Source organism: Triturus cristatus, chromosome 9 (genome assembly GCF_964204655.1).
Source record: "Triturus cristatus chromosome 9, aTriCri1.1, whole genome shotgun sequence".
Classification (NCBI taxonomy): domain Eukaryota; kingdom Metazoa; phylum Chordata; class Amphibia; order Caudata; family Salamandridae; genus Triturus; species Triturus cristatus.
In genome coordinates this window covers 680127869-680154497 of record NC_140592.1, presented here as the reverse complement: position 1 = coordinate 680154497, position 26629 = coordinate 680127869, and the positions used below count along the sequence as shown (strand labels likewise).

Sequence of the window (26629 nt, the reverse complement as noted above, 5' to 3'; positions counted from 1 at the left end):
ATTTGGACAAGCACTTCGCTGTTGTTTTTAAGAAGCACATAGTTTCTGCCCAGCCCAGATTATCAATCCGCAGTAAGCATGGTGAAGTCACTTTAACAAGTGATTCAACCAGTCCGGGTCTGCTCTTAAGGAAAACGGTGATTCTTTGGTTATTAGTGCGGCGGGGCCACACTATCTGGGATTTAAGTCCATTGTGAAGAGAAGGTTCACAGGAAGAGCAGGGGGAGGAGTCCGCGCCGGGACTGGCCTGACTGACGTCAGGGCCGCTCCCGGATCCCTGGCGCGAAGGGCTGTCCTGGCCTGGGCAGTCTGTGCGTAGACTCCCTCTCGAGCTCGCATGCACGCACACTCCTCTCGCGGCGCTGATACGGCCCCTCAGCCTGCGCGAGCGCCCAGCCTGGGAGAGACCACGCAGAGGGATTCTACGGGGAGGACTCGGGAACTCCCTGCTGAGGAACAGGAGGAGAGGGCGCGCCCTGCCCAGCTTCACACCACCAGTAAGTGAACAATGTGTACCCATGTTACATGTCCACATAAATTTGATAAACTAAATCAGTGTTTTAATTCATCTGAGGTGCCCTTTATTAATGTTATGTATATTCTAGGATCTCAACCTCAATATATCTTTTGCGCCCGTATCACAAATATCTAATTACTCACGTGTCGCTGTTTTTTTTATTTGCGCGGCCCCCTACCTTGTTAACACCATGGGGTTTATATAAGGCGTCTTTTCTTATAAAGTCCCTTCAGTACATGATGCACACGTACATTTTCTTTGGATAGTGAGAACAGCTTTCAAAGCCTCCTGGTCTCAACCGTAATATGTATTTTTGCCCCCACTTCACAAGAAACGCTTGGCTTATCAGTCCTTCTGTTTTTTCCTTGCACGATCTCCGACTTCTCCTTACCAAGAAGCCTATAAAAGATATACAGTTCCTTTAATACTTATGGTATGGCGCCTATTTAAAGCGACGTAGAGGTGGGTATAAAATTTAATAGGAGCCTAGGTAAAATAGCACAGTGGACTACGCCCATGACTGAAGGTCATCTCAGCCCTTCATCCTCCCGGAACTGATAAACGTACTACTAGTTATACAGTTTTCTGTACCAGCGGTTGCTTGTAGCGCTGAGAGGCCCTAGCCTAGAACGTTGGATCATAGCGCTACAGGAAACTAGACTAAATAATGCAGGCTAAGTGTCATTTAATACTTTTTAAGTTCACCAGTGTTTTTTTAAACATTGAAAACGATAACGAAGAAGAAAAAAATAAAAAAAAGCTCCTAGATAATCAGTTGCCCAATTACAGCGGAGCTCCCTCGAGTAAACTCGGCAGTGTAATAAATTGATTTAATCTGGATTCTTTCGGATTCACATTATCAAATTAAGTCAAACCGCAATCTTGTTTCTAAATCTAGACGGTTAATGAACGCAAAATAGTGGGACATGAAAGAAGCGGATGGAAGTTACACACCCACAACACTAATTATTAGAGCCGTATAATACTTCATTGGTTTTGTGGGTGTTTGTATAAATTACGTAACTTTGGCAGGACTATATGCTCTGCTATTCGTTTTAATAGCATCCCTAGTATGAATAAACGAGTGCACCAGTTTACGTGATTAGGACGACGATGTAACTCATACTAACAAATATCCCAAAGCAGAAGGGGGGGGGGGGTTCCTAGTAGGTGCCCACGGGGTCTTCCTGTGGCTCGTTTCAGGGTTACAAGCGTCCCGTGGGCAGGAGTAACAGGGGCTGCCCATGCTCAGTTCAAATGTACACAGCGGTTCCCGAGATGACCACAAGGAGGCGCTGTGTACAACTCTGCTATTAATATATAAATCAAAGGATTGCAAAAATCACAGAGGCGTCTCTCCACTCAGTTTGGTGGGATTGTCACTTAGGGTTTTTTTGTTTATAAGAGCCTTGCATCACTCTGCACCGTGTAAAGTGGTACATGTGTGATGCAGGGCTCTGAATCAGATGTATGAAGCCACACAAAGCTGCCTTTTGAGTGGCCTCATAAATCTTGAGTAAGGCGACGCAGCACAAATCGCTGTGTCACCCTAGAGGTTATCCATGGGTATTGTGGTAGGGATTTCGACGCTGCTCCAGATTTTACAAAATCATGTAAACCTGGGGCAGCACCAAATTCTTATACCTCCCAAGGTGAGGCGAAAGGAGGAGAATGCAGAAGAGGAAAACACCTCTTAGGATTGTTTCTGTGCAGAACAGTGGTCTTTCCTGCACAACAACAATCCTGCATGCTACCGAGGACCCTTGCAATTGCACCATTGTGCAAGGGTGTCTACATTGGCTCTAGACTGCAGAAAGGGCGCCAGCGCAGGGAGGAAGGAGAGGAATGCACCATATTGCATAAACGCGGTGCATTCCTGCCCTCTCCCTTTGGTGTAGCTGCGCTGCCCCTATGCCAAAATCCTGTAAATGAGGGCCTTAGTTTGCGCTGCGCTTATGTGTTTGTTGATTTTCATGGCGTAATTCATTAATTTCTATTGCGCAAAAAATCTATTTGGTATCTTTAACTCATGGTCACTACATTTTACCACAACAAATTAGTGCTGATGGAATCTCTGCTGGATTAAAATGGATCTGTGTCACGGGGGCACGTTTTGATAGCCCTTTTCAGGGCTGTACATTGACCAGTCCTGGCAGTTCTAAAAGGAGGTGCTGAGACGGGTCCTTATCGGGCTCTCCAGTCTGTCCTCACCCTCAGGATAAAAACATTAAACCTTAACTCTGCAGCAGTACCACCCTTCACTGTCTTTGATGTAACTTCAAAGAGACTCGTTATATTTCTTTCACAGTCTCATCATTTCAGAACTGACGCATTTACAATATGCTCTACAAAGAAGCCATTGTTGTTTTTATTTTTATTTATTTTATTTTTATTTATTTATAAAGTTTTATATAGCGCGAACATGACCCGCGGGGGTATCAGAGCGCTTTACAGTACATAATTCTCACAAGTTATACATACAGTCGGAAATCGCATGTAATACAAAAGAGGTAGACATTGGTGTTTGGATATAATTGGTGGCAAATAGGCAACAAGATGCTAAATATTTAGGATGTTAATTTGTCCTATTTATCTTATGCTACTAACAACCATTGACAAAGCCAATAGTCCTGGCTTGTTACTTATTGTATTATATATCCGTATGCGATTACAGAAGCAGAAATTTCCAGTAGGTGGCACACTATGCTAAGCACATATTTCCAGGTTACGTGTTTCTTAGCCACGCCCTTAATTACATCAGACACGTCCCTTTGAGAGACCCCCCCAGTTTTTTCATCCAACTTAAAGCTCTGGCCTTGGTGGCATAGGTGTCAAATGGCCCCATGTAGTGTGTGGAACTTTTAGCCAGTGTTGTCTTTTTAGCCTACAACAGTTTGAACATATGGTCTCAAAAATCTAAACGTACAGCGTAATATTCTAATCTGCAACTCCCAGAATGCATTTTTTTGCTGCATAAACTGCAGGTCTTGTTAAATGTGTCGCACCGTCTTAACATGGAACCCATTGGCAGTGGGAGGATTTCTTAAGCATGTGTTAAGATGACTTTTTGGATGTTTCCTATCCTTCCTGGTATCAAAGGCCCCTGAATACACATTAATTTGGATTTCAGACGAGAATATTGATTGGTCCGAGGTGTGGCAGTTCAGTTCAGCTGGGCTCGCGCTTGAGGAGGGATTTCCGGTCCTCGCTGTGTTTCTTGGGCAGGGTGTAGAGAGGTGGCTGGCTAGGTGAGAGACGAATTGATGGAGTAAACATCTTTGAGCACGTGTCTAGTTGGCTCTCAATCCACAGTTCGTACAGATGTGGGAATGTGGTCACTTGGGCCCCATGGGTGAACTTTAATTGCGAGAAACATATATTGAGATTGATTTGTGACTCCAATTACTGGAGGGAACATCCTTAGTTCACTAAATACCCCATGCGACATTATATAACGTCTGAGCATTTATTTTTCTTTGAGCATCGTTTTCTCCTAAAATGTTATGGTGTACGGAAGATAGTGTTACATGTCGATAGAAGGCAACAGACTTATTAAAATTGCCTTCGATTGTGGGTATTTGAATTGCACACCATCTGACGAAAACACACTGCTTTTTCTTTTTCTTTTTTTATTTTATAGAGTTTTATATAGCTCGAACTTGACCCAAGGGTATCAGGGCGCTTTACATAGTTGGAAGTAGAGGTTACAGGAATTACATATGGGGTACATACCATTACATGGGGTAAGCACAAATACATAATGACTGTGCACAGAAACAAAGTCAAAGCAGTTACATGTGTTTCATATAAAATGGAAACAGATACAGGGACGTGAGCTCAATAAAACAAAATCTTTCGCACTATCAGTATCTTGACAGCGGGTTACCTCCTTCACACTCATTTGCACGAAGACTCATAATTTCAATTGGCACACCTGACTATTGCTCTGTGCGCTCTGCAGAGAGGCCAAAGATTGGATGAACATGTATTTTGAACCCCTTTATGAGCAACTAACAGGCACTGTGAGAAACTCTCTGTTTCCAGCCTCAACTCCACAGCTCTTATTTGTACCCCATCCCTAACATCCACAACCTGAACTAACACAGGTACATAGAGGCAACTCTTTTCACAGTACGCAGTATATAGGAGTACTATATTGCACAAAAACCTACAGAAACGCAACTTCCTGAAAAAGCAAATACTCTTAGGAAATGTAAAAGTAACCAAAACGCGACAAATCTAAAAAGGCTTTGTGTTCTTTGCAGTCATTTTTCGGCCAGGGTTTTTGCCAGTAAAGATAATAACATCCAATATAGTCCGTGGGCAGTTTTTAATTACTGCCGGGTCAGGACACCTTGGGACCCGCGCCACTTCCTTTTCTTCCGTTGACACATAATTCCAGCGGCCCAGTCTGTAGGCAGTCCCAGTCTCCGAAAGCCCCGGTGCCCTGTAGACTGGCATTGCCATAGGTCCCCTGCATGCTGTAAACATATATTATATATTTTTTTTTTTGCATCTTTTATATAGCGCGAACTCGACCCGAAGTTATTGGAGCGCTGTACATGAGCACCGTATTTACATTACATATTCAGGCCCGGGGAGATTAAGTGATTTGCCCAGAATCACAGGAAGTGGACGCGACCCCGAGGCTCGAACCCTGATTTCCTGCACCAAAGTCGGCAGTTTAAGCCCACGGACCACATCCTCTATCTAACGTTCTATGATCTTGCACTATCATGGCCGCCTAACCTGTGACGGGCACCGTGCATGCGTTCCTTATCTCTCACGACCTAGCGCACTATGTGCAGACCTAACCTCTCAGGATCCTGTAGTAAGCGGGCCCACCCTCCCCTCTACTCCTTTGCACTCTATGAAGCAGTCACCCCCGCGATGATCTTTGTAAGCAGGCCTCACATGCTCTCACCTTGTTTTCTTTAAGCAGGCCTACTGTGTAAGCACCTCTAATATCGCACTGTTCTGAGTTCAGCAAACGGGTCTCTCTCCCCTGCTGTTCTGTACTCTTAACTCTGGTCTAAGCCCTGTAATGAGTCGTAGCAGTGACTCAAACACATCTAAAGGAAGGACGCGGCCTGCTCTCTCTCTGCCTACCAAACATTACTTCCTCTCAATACATGACGTCAGTTCTAGAGACTCGGAGCTCTCTTCCCGCTTACTTTCTTTGGGAACATAACATGTAGTATTTATTAAAACAAAAGCCAATGTCCTTAAAATCAAGAAAATCATTAAAAAAAGGAATTGAGCTGATAAGGGAAATAATGAAAGAGTTTTAACAAACTGGAAATGGGCCTAGACTTACTTTCTCAGTACAGTCATTATTGTACAAAATTAAAGAGGATACCTTTTTATTCATAAACAGCCAGAACATTAGGAAATTGAATTGGATTTCATAAAGATGATGGATTACGTAAAAATGTTTCCTGGCAAGCTTAAATTAAAGGGAGCCCAACATTAAATCAAGTACTAGCCAGTAAGTCTTGGCCAGAGCCTAAAGCTTGTCGTCGAAATATTGATAATAGAACATAGAAATATCAATCATAGCAGTTTTTGAGCAATCAATGCATGTGAATATAAGGTATACTTATGCCCATATACTTTCTTTGGCCAAAGAAATGGGACATTTTGTTTCCTGCCTGGCATCTCCTGCACACTTAACACATCAGCTACATTTCCAGCAACATGTGTGCAATGGAACCCGTTGCTGGTGCAGTGGATTCTGCTTTTGCAACAGATGCTTACAGTGGTTCCTGTTGGGTTTTACTTTCTTACAGGCATGAGTTTTTTTTTAAATGTGTGGAATTACCTAAACCTTTTCATTTTACTATATTTATATCAATAATATACTTGCTAATAGGGGCTTGGCTTTCAGCCTGCCCGCTTCATCAGTTGGCCTTTTATTGTGTCATTCACATTTTTCTTCCATCCACCTCTGTATACAGCATGGAGTAGTGGGTCAGCCCACTTCAGCCATTGACTAACTTAACTGGGATTGTGTTGCAGATTGCAGCATTCTGCCCTTTCACAAGAAGGGCATCCGCACAAAGTAGTTCCCTTAAGTGCCAGGAACAACTGTCAATGTGTGTTTTTCAGACCAAAATATTTTTCTTTTGGCCAGTGTGTGTTTTTTGTGTTAAAAAAAAAATCGTTTTTGTTAGGAGAGCCCAACAGCTTCCCAAACAAAATGTTTTGCGAACACAAAGACAAAACAAGGATTGCCAAAATGAAAAGGTCGATGTCCAACACAAGACCTATTGGCTTTGCCGGTGCCTGTTTTGCTCATCTGCCTACATATTCATCCATTAAAGCACTGTTCCATGGACTGCTGGATTTTTGAGAACACCTTCTGTTTGACTGTTAGAAGGCCCTCGTTACCTGCCTAGGACATTTGCCCTTTGCCACCCCCTTGGTTGTATTCGGAGAAATGAACCAAACACTTTGTTGAAGCTCCAGAGACCGGTTGCGATTGAAACGATCTGGGTGTTGGTGTGTCTTGCGTATGGGCAAGAAGAATTGGTCCGAAGAGCGCTTCTCATACTTGCAGGTTGTTCTACTTCCCACATGAAAAGTAACCGCAGACTACGCATGATGATAGTCTTTCCCTAGTTACCAGGTACCAAACCCTCACTAGACACAGTTCTGATGTCTCTAGTTTGACTAGAATTGTCAGTACCAGAGGAAAAACAAATCAAGGTCAGGGCTCAGAGATAAGGTGTCTGCTACATCAGGTTCTCCTCCATGGACATTGATTGTAGAGGGTCTGCAGGACTCCAGCAGTGCCCTACCCTCTCCCCATAAACGTCCTGATGCTTCGGTTTAGGAAGGCAGAGTAACCGTTCCTAAGAACTATGTGATGTGTAAAGTAATTGATAACGATAAATATCTCTATGGACCCTCCTCTCGTTAGACCATAAAGTCTCAAGCAGAATAGCACAATATGGATGTTTCAAGCACTCTTCCCCCCACATCCCCCGTGATAGGTTCTTCAAATGCGCTTTGTGTCTCATTTGTTTTTCTAGGCATGGAAGCCTGAAGGGGGGGTGGATGATTTCACGCAGTGTGCTACAGCAGGTAGTTAGAACGCTACACCCACTCCTTTTGGTTGTGGGAAGCGGATAATGACTTTTCCACTCCAAGTTTATGAGGGTAGGTCTGTTTCTCAAGATCTGCTCCTCGTGCAGGTCCACGTCAAGTGGTTATCCAAAATTGCGAGTTCTTGCTACGCTGCAAACTTCTTTTCCGCATAGTATTTTTAAGATAAAAGACTGTTTACAGACTGTAGTGGCTCATGTTTGAGGATTAGGTTTGCTGGAATTTTTCATAGTGTCTGTCTCCCTGCTTCCAGTATGGCTTAAGAACTAAGGGGTAACACACACTTGTTAACATATTTAATGGGATATCCACGTTGCCTTATTGTGTTTATCTATTAGCTCAACGATAGGAATTTTGGTAAGAATGCTCCAGGCCCGGTTCCATGAATAGTGTCTCGTGGCCTGTCAGGCTCGTCCAGTGATGCTTGCCAAGGATACAGCTGATCAACATGTGCTCCTAATCTCAAAACCTTGGATCGAACCATGATCTCTGTGTTTGATGTGTGCCCATTACAGAATGATGGAATACCATACCGTGCTGAGAAGAACCATTGTTCCACCAACCTCTAATGTGTTTGCTGACATGCTTGAGACCCTGGATGCAATGGGGCGAAGCTTCCTCCTTCTCTCCTCATTGACAGTGTGTTGGGTATCCCTTGCTGGTTTTCTAGAGGGACAAACCAATACACTCTTGCGTTGGAGGTTGCTATTCTTGTTTTTTGGGTCAGAATATATTATAAAAACCTTTTTTGCCTCTTTGATGTCGGGCTGTGGTGCACCGCAGTAATTTTTTTAAAAATTTCAATTCTCCGTCTACTATTTTGAGTATTTATTTTACCATGCAGAGCTTTCCTCGTCCTACCGGTGCACACTGAGTATCAGGGGCAGCACGTGAAAACAAATAGAATTTTTTTCTCAAGTAGAAAGTCCGTTCATTCATTTTATTACCTCTTATGGGTTTTGCGAGGAATGAGCGGTGTTTTGACTGACTGATACAAAGGCAGGGTTTGGTCCAGTGGAAACTGATTTTGTGGTTTGGTGAATCACACTCTGACATAATCTCTGTTTCTCGAAATCGTATTGTATACGTGGGCTATCATTATTAGGGCTTAGAAACCGTTTGCACTGGCATCCAAAGTTATAGAGTTTGTGGAAACAGTTATGTTAAAGTTTTGTGAGCCCCAGAACCTTTCTGAATACAACTGAGCAGTATTTGAGGCATTGTTTATCAGATATTGGCCTATTGCCCTTTCATCAACCCCATTGTTCTACACTGGAAGTGGGTTCTAGGCCTCCATTTTAGGTCATCTTCTTCAGTGCATGAAAGGTTTAGCCCAGAATTCTGTTATTTGCAAAGAATGCATAAAATAAGCCTTGTCAACCCCCCCTCCCACTTTTATCTGCCTATCATGATAAGAAAACACTTTTATTTGGAAAGCAAGATAATATAACTACTCTTTGCCGCACCCAGATGTTCTAAAATTGCAACCCTAGGAGTAGTTATTTTGTGCTGGTGGCAACCATAGGCATTACTTATTAGAACTGTCCTCTATTATGCTGTGTACCACCTTCTTCTGAGGTACACTAAAAAGAGAGAGGATGGAAAGGGAGTTCCTACCCACATCCATCGGACAAGTGGCATGGTAATTACATGTAATTTGGTAATTATGCATGTGGCTTTGCACCCTGTTTTCTCCAAGGAGACTTTTTAAAAGGTGAATCCTGGTGAAGTTCGTCCCGAAAAAAAGCTTGGCAGTCAGGAATTACGTACAGAATTTCATTCAGTAAAACCAATTTCCTGATATTTCTCCTTGCCATAAGCAAAAAAATCAGAATACTGCGGTAATTTTACATCCTGTTCTCCTCAGTGTTTAAATTGGGGCAAGAAGTTAGACTATTGCTGAAGGGCAAATGAAATGTACATTGTTAGTACCCCACTTCCAATGGTTCACTTGATCAGCTTTAATGGTAATAAAAGCCTTTGCAAGATATGAATTGAATTAGTAATTGGTGCCACTGCAGGATATGACTTGAATTAATAGCCAGTGCAACTGCAGGGTATGAATTGAATTAGCAATTGGTGCCACTGCAGGATATGAGTTGAATTAATATTCAGTGCCCTTGTAGGGTATTAGTTGAATTAGAAATTGGTGCCATTGGAAGGTAAGCTTTATCCACAAGCTGTTATCTCTCTACAAAAGCGGCACTCAAATCCTACAACATCTGGGAGATACACAGCATGACAGGAGGGTCGACACAGATGAAAGTCTCCTACGCGTGGAAGTTTTCCCCAGCGACTACTTGAAGTGTAGGAAAATGCTAAAGGCTATAATCTTCCATTAGGGCTTCATGCCAATAATCCCACTAAAAAGCACAATCAACATCCTGCAAGCACTCCTACCTGTGAGCTGGTCAACTATAGAATGATCTTCGTTTTAGTACTAGCGAATGCTAATATTCACCACATTGCATAATTGTGTGTACCAGTTATAGGCTCCATATTGTAATCCAATTTTCTGGCATGCGAGCAGCCTTCCTGCGGCACCCTACATTAGCAACAATCAAAAAAGCACAATATGTTTCCTAGCACTATAGGACCACTGGTCAACAATGCATCTGACTTGTTTCACACCCCTTACCACACTTTCCAACTGATGTCGTACCGTAGCCTGTGATCTGCCTACCAATCGATGAATGTGTAAAGAATTTGTGATCGATAGTTTCAGACAATATTCTCCCAGATCCTTGCCTAGTTCTACTTATACTGAAAGGGATCAAGTTGAGCGGATTGTGTATGTATTCTACACCATGCTTTGTACATAGTTCACATCCCCATTTGTACAGTCTGTAACCTGGATATTAAGTGCTTTGAGAATTCGAAGAGGGAAGAAAGAAATGGCCAGCGATGCAGAGAGTCGACTTCAAGTCCAACACCTGACTCATGCTCCTCTCTCTTCAGATGGGCAGGTGGTCAGAGGAGGTGCAGGACAATGAATGTTGTCATAGGACTTTCGCCCCTGAAGTTCCAGGTGTAGAAGGCAGAGAAACACAATCGGCTTGGTTGTTGTATTATTCCTAATTCTTCACAAAACCCCACAGTAGTGATGAAGGGTATGTCTTGTTTCATGGATCATTTTGTTGGCGAGGATCACAAGTTCCACAGATGTTCCAGATGTCTCGCAAATCTGCTATAAGCGAGCCTTGCCAGACCCTGGGGCACTGCTGATTCCTGACTTTTTTTTTAATTTGGGAGTTTTATAAAGTGTGGTTTAATGCAACCTCCTGGTTACACCTAACACGAACCAACTAACACTACCCACAATCTTTGATCATGTGTACTTTGCTGCCTGTGTATCATACCACACTAGGTATGTTTGTCAAACATCTGTCTTTTTTTATTAATCTTCACACAACCGCAAACTTGATCTTCCCCACGCCCCTCACTTCCGGTCACTACTTGGTCTACTTAAGCACCCTGTCTGCCTTTGTCTTGCCTATCATCACTGTCTGTATGTACAGCATACTTGTTGGAAATGCTTTGGCAGTCAGTACATTGTATTAAACAGTTAAGAGCATTCAGTGATCCATCTTTGGTCTTCTTTGGTCAGTTGCATTCTGGACCCTGTCACAGGAAGAGAACATTTTGGCTGTTTGTGTGTGGATTTATTTAGAAAGCTCCACTGATTGTCTTTGAGGCACCCACCTCTTTCTTTGTTTCACTTCATTGGTATTGACCTCTGTCTAAGATGGAATCCATGCCAGTAGAGACAGCGACTAAGCGGAAACAGCGGCAGGAAGAAGCAGTGGATAAACAGGAAGTTATGTAGTGCATCTTTTCAAACTACGTTTTTAAATTGTGCTGCCTTGACGTTAGCCACTCAGGCAGGAAGCAGAGCTAGCTTCCGGGAGCAGCTATATATCCATTCACATAGGATGTGCAAGTTAGGGAAATTAAGTTGTTTTCCTAACTGATCTAAAGAACTGACCTATTTTTTTCATCTACTTGAGTGCTATATGTATATCTCCTGTTTGATTCTGAGTCACGTGGGCCAACTTTGCCGGCTACGTTACTGCTTTTTTGAGTTGCAAAGTAATAGCCTGGTTGGGGGTGGGCGGTCCCTTGTTTTCATAGTATGCAGCATAAAAACTTTCAAATGCTTCTAAAAACACCAGGGCTGACCTCTCTATCAAGGGTAACCTGGGCATCTTTAGGAAAAAGGAAAAACTGCATCTATTGAATTCAAGGGGGGATTAACAGGATTCAGTGTTCTCTCTCTCATATAAAGATTAAAGTTCAATAATTGACCGTCTCACTGACATTACTTGCAGGAATGGACATTTTACAACCGGTTCTCCAAGACATGTTGGACAAACGCGGAGTCCTCATATCTTTAGCCTACACTTTGTTTTGTTGCAGTGTGGGTGTGTATAATAAGCACTGTGCCACCAGTACTGTTTGTACCTATATCCCTACGTGAATGAAATCTGTTGGACATAATGAGTTATATAGAATGTAATTTACTCTAAGTCGCTGTATTTTACTTAAGTTTTAAATGGGACAAATAACTGATTGCTTTGTGGTATTGACCCCAAGGATACTATGGATGTTTCTACCTAGTGCTATGCTGACACATTTACAAAGAGTTTCAGATAAATCCTGGTAAAGTCTTGTGCCAGCGACATTGGGTGCCGGGTTGAGACTTTCACTCCCTGTTTCATTCGTAAAGCTCTAGAGTCCTGTCCCCGTCTCTTTTGTTAACTTGTGACTATTAAGTCAGATATCAGTCATGCAAACTTACAGGCAAAAGCTATTGTGACAGTAAAGTACGAGGAGAAAAGATGTGCCTGCGTGAATAGCAGTTGTAGGTGCTGCATTTTATTGTTAATTGATACAGAAAAAAAAATATTTAGGAACTTTTTCTTGCCAGTCATCCAGGTTCACACAGTTCATATTTGTAGGCCTGGGTGGTGAACTCTGCTCCGTTTGTGGAATTTTCCGCGCTCCGCGGAGCTTGTGGAGTGCAGAAAACTCTGTTTCGCGTAGTTATGCAGAGTTTTTTCCCTGAGCTGCCGCTCGGGTAGAATTTTTACTCGAGCGGCAGGAAGATCAGCGCTAAAGGCAGTTCGCACTACACTCAGCACCTTGCGGAACTTCGCAGGTATTTTTTTGTCTCTCCGCAAACTACCCCCAATTATTTTCTCCTGTGCTTACTGGTTGTGAGGCCGTGTCATAACTGCAACAGCACTCACATGCTGATAAGGTTATAGGGAAAATTCTAGAAAGGCTGTTGTGTCTTGCAATGCGTCTGCATTAGGAATTTCCAAGTCCGCTTTCATAGCTCCATTGGCCATTCATAGGCATTGCATGTTGGGATGTTGGGAAATCTGGATACTTTTCTGTCAAATAGGTCGCCCTAATAATTCATTCTAAGTGATTCACCACAATTCAGATTTCTTTCCCCAGAGATCTTTAACCTTTGTCACCTTAGTAGCCAAGCTCATGCACTCAGTCATCTGCTGTCTGATTTAATCCTTCATTCTCTATGCTTTCATCTGGAGTTTCAGCCCATAGCTGCCAAGGTTTCAGACGGCCATGTGTGACATTTCCCGAATGTCAGTGTAATTACGAGTGACATTTCAACGACTAGGAGTGACAGCTTTGCGCGAGCAAAATCCAGCAATGAAGACTAGGGAAACATATAATAAATTAAATTAGAGCAACAAGAAAATCTTAAAACTGCTGCAAAGCACCAGAAATGCATTAGGCCTCAGGCTGAGGGGCAGAGAAGTCTCAGGCATAGCCAGCAGCTAGGGCACTGTGGTATAATTTTATAAACGAGTCTCTCTCAACACTTACACAGTTGTTTTGAAGTTCTTCAAGGAATGGCTGGTTTAACTTGAGGCCGCCCAGCATGAATTAGTTAATATATACCGAATAAACGTTCTGCTCCACGTTCCATCCACATGCTCCAATAACTAATGTATTTTTGATGCGCTTCAACTTCAGTTTAGTTAGCCATTCATGTACAACACGTATACGTCCGGCTACCAAACGCCTCACAAACACGGGCACCACCTTCATGAGACACCCACCAGCCTCTCCTGAGCCCCGGATTTAATTGCCTATCATGACTAAAGTAAAGCACAGTTGGAGTTGTTGGCTGGCCCACAGCGAAGGGAAAACTAATTGTGGCAGACTGCGGCATGCACGCCGGGCATTTGGGGCATGGCAGCCTCGAGCCAGAGGACAATTATATGGTAGATCAAGAGTAGTGAGTGACATTAGTAGAAGTCAAGCGAGTGTTTGTGGCACAGAGAAATCATTTCACATTAGCTGAGCTGGCCTGAGAAAGGTGTCATGCCGTGCATGTTGTGTGTGTGCGCGCGCGTGTCACTGACTGTCCGCTATGTGCAAGTCTGTGTATGGCTGCGAGTGCGGAGTGTAGCGCGTATTTGCCTTGAACTTGGAGGCGGTCGGAATGCAAAGTCGAGGGCACATATAATTTTGAAATTATTGCCAGCGAGTACTCTTATTTTACACCCCTCTCTAACTTCAGGGCTAGGCACACACTTACTCGAGAGCAGCTGCATTTCACGCAATGCTGGCCGCCTAGCTCATCTACCTCCAGTTGTGACCGGCCGCCCGAATCAGGCTCGCTTGGGCCGGCCGGCCGGCTCAGCTGGACAGTCCTAGTGCTCTGGGGCCGCGAACGAACCACTCCGGCCGCCGCAGTCTGCCCGGGTGTTCTAAGTGACTCTTCTGCCATCTGGGCCATGGTGGAACACAGACTAGGTCGGGCGTGCATGATGCAGCAGCCGCGGGATTTATTACAGCGCCGCCTGTGACCTCATCAAGACCAGCCTGCCTGGAGTAATTTCTGAGTTCAGCTGCTGCCCATGAACTCACGAAAATGAAAGTATGCCGCGCTAGCGCTCGGCGATTCACTACAGTTGTTACATTGTAGCAAGCAGCCAACTCGGAACCCAGCCCTCAAGAAGTCTCCCATGCAGCACGGGCTGCCTGCCTATGCCAATGTCACTAGTGTTTTATAATAACAGCATTTGATAGGCACAGGTCTTTATATGCGTGACTTCGCATTTCAGTGCGGTGATGCAGACCACAGCGGTACAAAAGGGGGTGGTGATGGACGGAGCATCAGAACCAATCAAACACTCACACCCAGTCAACAGATCTGGGTTTGATCCATCACCGTTCTTTAGCCCACTCTGCCACCCCAGTTCAGACATGGCCATATGCAAATCAGTCTGACCCTGTGCCTCATGGGAACAGTCCAGCCCGAACTGCCAAGCCATGCCTTCCCTGGACCAGAAACAAGCTTCCTAGGACCGGTTTCTGGCATTTCAGCCGTCTTCAGCCAGGCTTGCTTGAATCCAGTGGCAAAGTGAGCAAGGGACTCACGTCTGAGCATACCCTGCCAACTTATGGCGAACAAAGCGGTACAAAAGGGGGTGGTGATGGACGGAGCATCAGAACCAATCAAACACTCACACCCAGTCAACTGATCTGGGTTTGATCCATCACCGTTCTTTAGCCCACTCTGCCACCCCAGTTCAGACATGGCCATATGCAAATCAGTCTGACCCTGTGCCTCATGGGAACAGTCCAGCCAGACCACCGCACTGAAATGCGTTCGCGTCACGCCTGATGCGGGATACTTGGCAGGGCTGAAAGCCTCATTCGTCTTTCTGATTTTAGTCAGTGCTGTAGTGGTGCTCTGCAGCATCTTCAGTATGATCTGAGAACGAGGGAGTCCTGGGGATCCATCCCTGCGAAGATATCCCTCTGTTGCCCCCTTAGGGTGAGAAAAAGTCCAAGCTTACTGGTGCTTAATTGGGCTGGGTGCTATGTGTACACCCATGGCTGGTAGGAGGTAAAGAGGGAATAAACTTTTTACAGTTGCCCCTATCCTAACCAGCAAGACTTAAGCATAAGGGTTGCCAGACAAAGAGTGCCTACACCTGCTAGATATCACCAACTGGAACAGGTTTACAGCCAAGCAGCCAAAAACAGAAATCGCTCCTCCTCTGCCCCCACAGTAAATGACTCTCTGAAGCCATGGATCATTAGCCAGGCGGCCTGATGTCAAAATGGCACCCAGACTGTCTTCTGACAACTGTCATTGTACATCGCTAGATGACTTCCAACAAAGATGCCGGCCGTGCTACAGTGTCAGACTCCCCAATATTCTCGTATTATACCTGTAACATATTCAACCAGCCTGGTTTTTCATCCAACAGCACTTTGCATGCTGGGATTTTATTTCCGTGCCTAAGATGGTGGAAGCAGAGCTGCAAGCCTCAGAATGCGAAGTGATGTGAGCCAAAAAGTAAGGACTGGCTGGAAGTATCACACATGAAAAGTGATACCTGGCAGTAAATTCCCATTAGCAAAGTCCAGAGTGTGGTTTCTATTACAACCAGTGATTGGAGTTGGATCCTGGGTGAGTGATCCATTGACTGAACCACGTTTAGTTAGCATGCGCAATATGGCTTTCCGTTTATTTGAGGGCCCATAGCAGATCAGACTGCTCTGTTAGTCGCATATGGATGCCTGACTCAAGGAAAACCAGAAGAGCTGTTAAGTTTTAGTCATTAAGTATTAAGATTTGCTTGCTTCCTGTTTAGACCACAAGCTTTGAGACTCGGACCTGGTCTTCTTTTCCATACATTTCTGATTCGTTATTTCGATACAAGCGGCGGTAAATACATTCTTCATAGAAAATGAGTCATGTAAAATTAATAGATTTGTGACATGTACTTTTTTAAATCAAAAGAATTTAGAAATACAGCTTTCGGTTTTGTTAACTAGTCATGTGTCAATACTGGGACTTAAAATGAAATCGACTTTTAAAACACGCCTGGTGCAGTTTCTTTAAGTGACCGCATATTCGCCGGTGAGATTATGGTTGGAGACAGTGAGACTTGAACTGTGAAGATTCCATTTTCAGTGTTCCAGGTGGGCACAGAGCCGAGCAGGCGTCATCTGTGAGAAGAGCCAGGCACACTTACACCACTCCCTCTCTGCAGAGCAGCTGTCAGCGATATGTAATGGAAACACGCCTAACTCCTAAACTCAGGTTTCAAAATCTGTTGAAGGCCCCCTAGAGCAGTGGTCTTCAATCTTTTTAATGCCCCGCTCTACCCTCAATCGCTCGTGGGGAAAAAAATTCAGGACCCCCTCAGAAGTTTTTTTTACAATTTATTCTATTAATTTGTCATGTTTGAATATGTCCTGACTTATTTAAATATTGCAGTTAAGTTCTGTTACAGTTTTAAAAATGCAATCAAATACATTATTGCCAAACATACTATTCTGGTCAGCAGGCCTTACTAATGTTAGGGGGGAATTGAAGAATATTTAGAGTCCTTTCCCTTCTGACACATACTCCTTGCTAGGATATAAATGACAAAAGATGTTAGTGAAGGCCGAGCTGCTTACTGCAACCCATTTCTTTCTGCTTAAAACAAATCACTGTTATCAGCATAATGCTTATTTTGGCTTAAGCCTGGTGCCTCCCCTAGGATCACCTGAGGTACCCTTACAGGGACCCGCCCCCCAGTTTGAAGACCCTGTCCTAGAGGTTTATGGTTAGCAAAGTGGAGATAGGGTTCTGTGTTTATGAGGTTTCTTCAGCACTATAACAGTGCATTTCTTTTCTTCCTTATCTCTTTGGTATGAGCTCTCCCTCCCCATACAGTGTCTGCCTTCCTTCTCCAGCCAGCACTGTTATGCAACAAGCGCACAAAAACAGGATTGGGGTGGGGGGGGAGTGGAATGGATGAGCATTACTGTCTGATTGAACTCACAATAAGATATGGTGCAATCAGAATAAAAACCTTTTGTATTTCTGCACTGTTTAAGACGCTTTAGGCTGCAACCAAAAAGACAAAGGGGCATATTATCAACACCGTGCGTTAATTATCGCAAATCGCGCATAGCGCGTATTTTTTTATCGCCGTCGATCGCTGGATACATCGTCGTGTTAGCGGTGTATTAGCAACGCTTTGCTCAGAGGCGATGTAAAATCCAGCGATAGGGGTGAAAAGCAGCAATAGCGTGACAAATCCAGCGATAATTTTACTGCGGTAACGAAAAGCTAATAAGCAAGTGTGGACTTAACCTAACAATCCACCTCCCATTGCCAAGATGGTTAAGTCAAGTTTTAATCAGGTGTTACATTCCAGCAATAAACGCGGTTAGCGTGACTTTTTTTATCGCTTCGCGGGTCCGGGCCGCATTGATAATAGAGGGAAGTTGTGTTTGTGACTGTTTCCATGCATGTCATTAGCGATAAATATCGCTGACATGCAAAGTGGTAAAAAAAGTCTGCTAACTCAAAGAAACAAGCGCATTGCTTGTTAGCGAGTCCTTGTTAATAGTGCGATAGAAAAATCGCTGCTTTTTCGGCAATATATGCCGAAAAAGCGGCGGTACTTCTCTAGATAATATGCTCCAAAATCTTAAATCTGCAAAGCAAATTTATGATCAGGTATTAAAGAAAGAGAAATGAGGTGGGGGTGGCGGGATGGAAGGGAAACAGTTTTCTTTCTATTGCTTTCTTCCTCTCAATCTTTTTTCGTTTTTTTTTCTTGTTTTTTGCTGTTTGTAATTTCTCTTTCATCTTTATTTCTTTTCCAAACCCCCCTCTCCAGCATGCCGGTCCAGCGTGGCTCTAACACAAAGCAAACACCTTTTTTAATGTTCATCTGCAACCTCTCGTCCACCTGAACAGAGACAGCAACTGATGTTGGATTTCATTTATTTTGGATTTGCTGTTTCCTACAGCAAGCCTCTCTCCGTCACAATGCATTGGGGCATTTTATCAGATGGCCTTCTGCACTAGTTTCTCAGGTCCCCTCATGTGTCTAAAAGGAAGCGGCTGCCTTGATTGGAAAGTGCTAATGGTGGTTTCGCTTTATCGTTCTTAGACTATTTTTAGGTCGAGCCTGGGCAACGCATGCGCTGCCCTGCGAGGCATGCTGTATTCACGTATGGACTTGAAGCACCGCCCATTCTCCAGCCATCTTTTAATTCGCTCCACTCACTGTCCTTTGTAAACTGTGGCTTTTCATTGGCCAATAGGCTTAATTATCCCTCCTTAGTACTGCCTTGTCTCATCTTGTAACCTTCCATAAGGACTGTCCCTCTTACGTGTGTTGTTACTCAGGAGGCTTTAAATACAGCCTCTGAGCACTATTTGGTTAAATGGTTTTCTCCTTCCTCTGACACGCTCTCTCGGCACGCCTCAGCTGATATAATGGCGTGTTTGTTGTTTGCTGCGTCAAACGTGGCAGCCTGTTTTATTTTTATTCCTATTTAAATTTTTGCTGTCTTATAGCGCCCCATTCCGTGCTTTCATTTTAATGGCTTCCACGCCCCTTTCTTTAGACATGGCTTGTCTAACTAAATGTGCATGGCTGCTAGTAAAGTGAAAGCACGGAATGGGGCGCTTTTACAAAAACAAAATCTTTTGTTTGTCAACTTGACAAACAAATGCTTTTTTTTTGTTGTAAAAGCACCTCATACAGTGCTTTCACTTTAATAGTGAGTGCGCACCTTTCTTTAGACGCGGCTCGTCTAAAGAAAGAGGCGCAGCCACCTTTAAAGTGAAAGCGCGGCATTGGGCACTTTTGCAAATAAGCATTTGCAATGCAATAAGTCTCGCCTTGATGAGAGTTTAAGCTATTGGCATTGTAAATGACAGTGTCTTTTATTTATCTGTTTTCAAACCAACACATAAATAAAAGGCATTATCATTTACAATGCCAATAGCTCAAACTCTCGCAAATGCAAGATCTAATGCATTGTAAATGCTTGTTAATTGAGGATGTCAGGGATCAAACAAGAGACTCTTAATGTGTTTACTTAAGATACCTTCCTTCTGAGAACATCACAAACACCACTCAGTTGGATAGCCATCCTTGCTTCCAGTAAACTTGGGTTGTTCAAAATAATCGATGGATACATAAGGGGTGGAAAATCTCTCCTGTGACCTCGACTCAACTCCTGCAACTAACTTTCTACACAATTATGAGAGGATAAATACTTTTAATGGTTAGGGTCAGTGTTATATCACTACACAGATACAGAAACAGGTCTGCTTTCCCACCTCATGAGATGAAGCAGGTATGCTCCTTTGTATTGAAACCCTTACCCCCCTTCTGCAAGCATGCATCGCCTTACCCTTTTGATGAAATGTCTGCACTTCGTCCGCAGACAGAGATTTCTCTCTTTTGGTCAATGTCCTACACCTCTTCTTTAAGTACCACCTTGTCCATTGGGCTGAAACACTTGCAGCAGATAGCACCGTCTCATTTGTGATTAATGCCCTATAACCATGCAGCAGGCACCAGTTTCTTTATTTTTGCAAAAGCCCTACATCTCTGTTACCGGCACCACAATATTCATTGGGACGAAAGCTCTGCGTTCCTTTTGCAGACCCATCCGTCTCCCTTTTGTAAAAGCCCTACACCTCTTCTCTAGGTACCTATTTCTCTCAGGGAAGGAGCCCCTACATCGCTGTTGGCAGGCATGACCTCCTCCTTTGTGATAAAAGTCCTAAATCCCCGATGCAGACACCACACTCTCCCTTGGCTAAAATCCATACATCCTGTTACATGCATCAGCATCGCCCTCCTTACTGCATGTGCCACCTTCTGCATTGAGATGAAAGCTGAATATCCTTGTTAAAGGCATTGTGTTTCCCCTTCTGCAGAATGTCCTACATCCCCTCTGCAGACAGTGTTGTCTTCTTTGTGGTGAGGCCCTGCAGGCAGAATCTTCTCCCTTGTAATGAAAACTGAGCATCCCTGTTAGACACTGTCCTCTCCTGTGGATGGAAACCCTCCAGAAGGCACCATCTTCCCTATTGGGATGAAGGCTCAATATCCCTCCTGCAAGAACCTACTTCTCTCTTGCGGGAGGCCCAGTCCAGCTGCAGATACCACATTTACCCATTAATCAAAGCCTAGTCCCTGCAGAGGGCATTGTTCTGACCAGATGATGAAAGATGTATCCTGAGAGGAAAGTCCTGTCTCCCTCTGCTGCAGACACCACACTGTCCTATGAGAAGAAATCTCCATCTCCCTCTACTACAAGCACCACACTCTCCCACATCATGAAACTCTTGCTTCTTTCAGCTGCAGGCACTACACTCTCCCACATCATGAGTCTCGCTTCTTTCAGCTGCAGGCACTACACTCTCCCACATCATGAGTCTCGCTTCTTTCAGCTGCAGGCACTACACTCTCCCACATCATGAGTCTCGCTTCTTTCAGCTGCAGGCTCTACACTCTCCCACATCATGAGTCTCGCTTCTTTCAGCTGCAGGCACTACACTCTCCCACATCATGAGTCTCGCTTCTTTCAGCTGCAGGCTCTACACTCTCCCACATCATGAGTCTCGCTTCTTTCAGCTGCAGGCACTACACTCTCCCACATCATGAGTCTCGCTTCTTTCAGCTGCAGGCTCTACACTCTCCCACATCATGAGTCTCGCTTCTTTCAGCTGCAGGCACTACACTCTCCCACATCATGAGTCTCGCTTCTTTCAGCTGCAGGCTCTACACTCTCCCACATCATGAGTCTCGCTTCTTTCAGCTGCAGGCTCTACACTCTCCCACATCATGAGTCACCCTTCTTTCAGCTGCAGGCACTACACTCTCCCACATCATGAGTCTCGCTTCTTTCAGCTGCAGGCACTACACTCTCCCACATCATGAGTCTCGCTTCTTTCAGCTGCAGGCACTACACTCTCCCACATCATGAGTCTCGCTTCTTTCAGCTGCAGGCTCTACACTCTCCCACATCATGAGTCTCGCTTCTTTCAGCTGCAGGCTGTACACTCTCCCACATCATGAGTCTCGCTTCTTTCAGCTGCAGGCACTACACTCTCCCACATCATGAGTCTCGCTTCTTTCAGCTGCAGGCACTACACTCTCCCACATCATGAGTCTCGCTTCTTTCAGCTGCAGGCTCTACACTCTCCCACATCATGAGTCTCGCTTCTTTCAGCTGCAGGCTCTACACTCTCCCACATCATGAGTCTCGCTTCTTTCAGCTGCAGGCTCTACACTCTCCCACATCATGAGTCTCGCTTCTTTCAGCTGCAGGCACTGCACTCTTCTGTGATGAAAGCCCTGCGTCCCTCTTATGCAGACAGTGCACTCTTCTGTGTGAGGAAAGTCCCATATCTCTCTGTTACATGCACCGCACTGTCCTATGTAATGGATGGCTTACGTGTACCTGCAGCCAGTGGCATAGCTATGGTACCATGGGCGCTATTGTAAGAAAGAAAATTGGGCTCCCGTCCCATTTGGAAGTAAAAATCAGCCACTAATTGGGGATCCGAAGGCCCCTCACACCTCTGGGCTCCAGTGCTGCTACACCTGCCACAATGTTGATAGCTACTCTCCCTCCCTGCTGCAGGCACCCTACTGTCCTATGTGATGATTGTACTACTGAATATCCGCCCCCAGAATCTTGTGGTTCAAGAATATTGAGAAAAGAATATCGAGGGACAAAATATCGAAAGGTTAGTGCATATAGGGAAGTATAGATTTACGCTTCCTCTCTCCATATCAATGTACCTTGAAGACATATGTACCGTGTATATATATATATATGGAGTTGAATATAGAAAATCTAGACTTATTTACCTGTGGGTTTTTGGGGATATTTTGTCCTCGAGATTGTGTCCCATTGATATTCTAGGGGCCAATATTCAAGGATCAACACCCTGTGTGATGCAAGTCCTCTCTAACTCTGCTGCACTTTGAACCACAAAAGCCTCTCAGCCCACAAAACGAGAGTAATTCCACCGCAAAATACGCGGAGCCTGACTTTACTCAAAGGGCTCCCTTGAGAAACAGTGCCGTCATAATGCATGGGCATGCTGGGTAGTTGCCTGGGTCCCCACAAGCATAGGGGCCCCATGATAATCTATGCACAAACCAGAATTTTACCAGGGGTGATAATTTTCATTTTTATTCCTGTGTGTGGTTGTGTAGGCAGGGCCCAGTACACTGCTTTGCCCCGGGGCCTATAATGCTATTAAGACGGCCCTGTTGAGAAATACACCTGTCACGTTTTGGATAACTTAATATTGCGCACAACTAGCAGGGCTAGCTGAAGACAGCAACGTGTTCTGTCCTACCCTGGCCACTACGACAGACGATGCCGGTGCATTTCTGTTGGAGAGTGCGCAACCAAAACGAGTTTTACTGTTTCTGCCAACAGTGACAGTGTGTTAGATTTTGTAAAATTAACACTTCAGTTACTGTTTTTTTAGGTCTCGCCTGACCCAGCGCATTCGCTGGTCTGGCGAGACTTATTGAGAGGGCTCCAAAAAGTGCTACCAGGCCAGCCTAGAGCTACAGTGCATGTGCGCGGGCGCGCGCACCGTGCTTTACCGCGATTACTTTCACTTTAGCGGCCGCACGGCCGCTTTGCATAGCCAATAGGTCTCTCTTTTGGGACCTTATAAGTATTTAGTTATGCAACTGTTGCATGTCTAAACACTTATAAGGTCCCAAAGGCAAGACCTTCCTGTTGAGTACAAAAACATTTTAACATGTTTGAACGTCCCTACCACACCCAGTGTACAAGAAAGGAAAAACAATACGAGTGTGCGTTTCCTTTGGCAAAACTGTACTTGCATCTTTGATTCAAAGCATTCACAGACACACTGAGCTTGGATGTTTGAAATGACTGAATGGGTGCAGCTCGTGGGCATCTTTGGACTGAGGGCCAACCAGTTCCTCGGATGTGTTATTGCATAATACAGGGCAGAAAAGAAAGACTGTTGCTTTCTCCATAGTTAACTGCACGCTCTCCCACCCTCTCATTTGTCTCTTGCGGTCGGCTATAACTCTTCCTCCTCCACTAAGGGTGTGGGGAATTCCAGTCCTCCAAGCCAGATAGACTTGTGTCAGCTGGAGCACTCCCTTTCCATCGAAAACTGCAATTTCCCACATTTAAAAAATTGGCATCAACACTTATGTTGCGCCCTAGGGCCTCCGCCTGACCTCACCCAATGAAAGAGCCAGCTCTGAGTTCACAACAGGTCCCATGTGTCTGTTCCTTCTTCCCTGAGCAGTTACTTCCCCAGGTTGTGCTGATTGACCTATGACCCAGGGTAATAACCAAAATCCCTGACCTATGACACAGGGTAATACCCAAAATACCGCTCACTATCTGTGTCACACTGTAAAAGCTTTCTGAAGTGATCACTGAGCCAGGAGTTTTGCACGGAGTAAAACAACAGAAAGAAAGAAAAAAATCCACAGAATGGGGCTTGAAATGAATGCAGAAAGTCTTTTTTCTTTTCCACAATTAAAAGGGCCCTCTTCTTGAATGCGTCTGAGCCTTGATTTGTGGCTGGAAGCCCTCCTTGGCTGAAGAGGGTCTTCGGTGTGTTGAATTTGATCTGGAATATACTGTTCCTGTTTTTCTCCTCGACGTTCATGACTCTTCCCCAGCCTATATCCTCTCTCACTGCCGCCCAGTGTGCCCCAGCAGGCAGTGACCTCAAGCACTGCTGAGAGAATGAGGCTGCTGCCCCCCGCCTTCTGTCACAGGGGTTTGAGGAGCTCGGTGGAGTGAGCCCATGGACAGCAGCATACATTGTGGGCGCCCTCATTAGGGACAGCAGTGAACCGTTCTGCTGGGCAGGACAGGGTCAGTCTGCTCTCTGGAACGTTTAAATCCCTAATTATTGTCCTTAATAATCCGCCTTCTTCCCCTCTGCAATCCTACTGAATGAATATTGGACCCTTTTTCTCTAAGTCCGGGCATTAAAATGCATTGTCATGAAGTGGCACTTGTGAGGGGGACATTTTGGCGCCCCAGACAGTATGTACTGAGTTTCAGAATGTAATACCATACCAGGCTTTCCACCTTTGGCATTTAGCGGACCAGTATCTTATATGAAGCTTCAAGCATTTCCAGTGATATGCAGAGATCAAGCGCGTCAAAGGAACGCATACTGCACCTGCCAAGATACCGTCCAAACTGTACTTAACAGGGAGCACGATTTTATAAAGAATTTGTTTTAGGCATAGTGCACTAAATGTACTCTTTTCACAAAAATCTGCAGCTCACGTTGGCCCAGTTCAAAGAAAAATGTATAAACCTTGAATTTACTGTTCAGGCGGTCTGTGGCACCTTAATAAACACGGGCATGAGCTGTATATCACAGGGGCATGAACTGTGTTCTGCAGATTTCTAGGGAGTAAGGCAGGACCCTGAAGCAAGATGGCGGCCCTCTGGCCTCGATACGTGCGCATCGCACGATAGAAGGTCGACGTGGCATAACTAGTTCTCAGATACTAAATAGAGGGGTCATTAATGTGCATTTGAGATATAACATTGCTCTCGTGTTGAAGTTGCCCCCCGGTTTCAAAATATGCTGGCTGTGAAAGTACTCAAATGAATAAACATATTCACTATTGTCTCTGTGGAAGAGCATAAGGATCTGTTTGTTTTATATGGGTTTTGCCCCCAATTAATTTCAAATTGCACTTCTGCACAGCTTTGCATTGCATGCGCATACATGAATTGAGTATGGCGGTGCGCCTGTCCAAGGTGATAGTCCCATTCCAAGAAGCTGGCGCAATTTAACTTGAAGATATTGTCCCATAGAGAGCATAAACCTGAGATATATTAGTTCAGTTGGCCTACAGTGACCACCTAAATTGACAGTTCTTTTCATAGCAATATCTACCTTTCAAACCCCACTTGCTGGAAACGGTATGAAAGCCACAGACGTTTAGTTACTCATGTCATAAAATTCAAAGTACATGGCTTATGCACTCCATTTTTATTACATCTGTTTTCACCAACAAATCCTTTAAATAATTCTCTGCCTGGAAACATATTGCATTCCGCCCTGGTCTGCACATTAGGATGGCTGCCAGAACACCATGATGATGATGTGCTAGCCTTTCCTTGGCGCAGTCCACCTGGGAGACATTCCACGACAGTAATAAGGAAGAGTGATCGCGTGGCTTCTCGCTGCCAAATACTAGTGTAGGCTGTAGCGGCATTCGCGGTGAGTCACGTATCTTATTACTGTGCCGTTCTCTGACGAGCAGTTGAACCATACCAGCTCCTTGCACTAGAGAGCGAACGCGGCGGGAGACCAAGGCATGTGACAATCCACACCTTAACCAGAGGTAGAAGTGCTAGATGGCATTGTCGGTAAACTACATTGTGCTCAGAAGTGCCAACACAAGTCACCTTGGAAATCCCAGTTCTTGCTTTCCTCTAAAACACAATTTAAAGTGAATCCTACTAGAAGCAAATATAAGGCCCCGAGACTGTGACCAAGTTAAGTGTTTGACCTGTGTGCGCATGCACACTTAACGCACCTGCATGACAAAGCATGTCCAGTAGAAGCAAAATGTAAGCGTGCTTCCAGCAATACAATCTAGCTGTTTCTGACTTGCTCACGTGGTTTCTCATTTGTAATATAGATGCTCTCCATGCCACTGGAATCAAGCTATCCTGGCTGAAGAGGGGTAAAACCCCGAAACCGGTCCTAGGATGCTTGTTTCCAGTCCAGGGAGGACCTGGCTTGGCAGTTCGGGCTGGACTGTTCCCATGAGGCACAGGGTCAAGACTGATTTTCATATGGCTGGGTTCAAACTGGAACGGCACGGTGAGCAAAAACACGATGGGTTTAGGGCCCAGATCTCTGTACTGGGGTGAATGTATGACATTGTTCTGCATTTTGTCCATCAACTGATGATTTTGCATATAGATGGAGTATACATGAAATCAGAGTAATGGAAGGCTGATTATGTGATTGGCTTATAAAACCCCGCCCTGTGACGCAAAAAATACTCGATGGGGTGGTCCTCCTCATAAGTCAAGGATGCGTTTTATTCGGAGACCACATTGGTCACGATATTTGCAGCTTAGGGAACTTCCTCTGATGTGTATTTTTTGCACGGATGACAATAAAAGAGCTCTATCCTTTTAATG

General features: G+C 44.6%; 1 protein-coding gene across 1 annotated transcript in view; it reads left to right on the top strand.

Moving 5' to 3' along the window:
* The first annotated feature begins 223 nt into the window (after positions 1-223).
* LOC146798492 (cdc42 effector protein 2-like) overlaps positions 224-26629 on the top strand; it is a 50181-nt gene continuing 23775 nt past the window's right edge. The window contains exon 1 of the mRNA XM_085625762.1: positions 224-497. The gene's annotated coding sequence lies outside the window, so the exon portion shown is untranslated. The remainder of the gene's footprint in view (positions 498-26629) is intronic.